The 1,091-nt window shown below is 36.2% G+C and overlaps 1 long non-coding RNA gene across 1 annotated transcript; it reads left to right on the top strand.

The window, feature by feature from the left end:
- The first annotated feature begins 364 nt into the window (after nucleotides 1-364).
- Nucleotides 365-843, top strand: LOC142518909 (uncharacterized). Its single transcript, XR_012813669.1, has 3 exons — nucleotides 365-490; nucleotides 576-663; nucleotides 769-843. It is a non-coding gene; the product is annotated as an uncharacterized LOC142518909 (long non-coding RNA).
- Nucleotides 844-1,091: the final 248 nt, after the last annotated feature.

The following is a 1,091-nucleotide window of genomic DNA, read 5'->3' as shown; positions in this document are numbered from 1 at the left end:
CGTTTTGCTAAACCATTGCCTAAATAATATGATTAATGATCAAAGCACTGAAGAGGACGTGGAACAATATTACCGTTGTGTTGCATTAATGATCATTGGTGGCTGTATGTTTCCGGACTCAGAATGTGCTGCTGTAAAACTTATGTATTTGCAGTTTCTTTAGAGCATAGAAATGGTGAATAGGTTTAGCTGGGGTTCTGCTGTGTTGGCATATCTTTACAGAGAGCTGTGCGACACATCAATGGGATTAAAGATCGATTTGTGTGGGCCTGATTCAGATATTGCAGGTATTTTTACACTTATACGGTCCTTGTATTTGTTGTACTTTATTTTTCTTATGATTTGAAAATTTCTGTTGTATGTTATTGCAGATTTGGGTATGATCTAGAATTACTCTTCTTTGTTCTGATAGAGCGCAACAAGTATCTATTTCAGAAGAGCAGGCTGCAGATGTGCTTCAGGGCCTACCATTCCCACCATACGGTGCATGGTACTAATCAGAATTGATGTGCTTCTTTATTATTATTTTGTTATGTACTTTTAATGACTGTATTGTGTACTTTTATAAATTGCAGGTGGAGACGTGGATTCTCTTGGACACACACAGCCCATCATTCGGTCCGTATAATGAGATATATGTTTGACAGGATAGTAGAAGGACAGGTAGATACATAAATTAGTTGTTTAAAACTTGAATTTTTTTAAAAAATTCAGTTTGAATGTTATATTATCAACTTGATAATAAATTTTTTATTTTATTTGCTACAGTTTCTATGGACAGTTTATGATATGGAGTCACCCGGAGGTTGCTAGAATTCTTGATGGAAATAGAATTCATTTATGTCGATCAGGACGTGCATTGATCAATTTTCATATAGTTGAGATGCATAGACCACAGCGGTGTCTTCGACAATTTGGAATGTGTCAGGGTTAGGGATATAAACGAACCAAATCGTTTGTGAGCTATTCGAAGCTCGATTCGATAAAAGCTCGTTTAATGAGGCTCGTTAAGATAAACAAACCAACTCAAGCTTTACAGTATTCGGCTCGTTAGCTCGTGAACATGTTCGTTGATAAGTTCATGAGTAATC

Source organism: Primulina tabacum, chromosome 11 (genome assembly GCF_025594145.1).
Source record: "Primulina tabacum isolate GXHZ01 chromosome 11, ASM2559414v2, whole genome shotgun sequence".
Taxonomy (NCBI): domain Eukaryota; kingdom Viridiplantae; phylum Streptophyta; class Magnoliopsida; order Lamiales; family Gesneriaceae; genus Primulina; species Primulina tabacum.
This window is presented reverse-complemented; position numbering and strand designations above follow the sequence as displayed.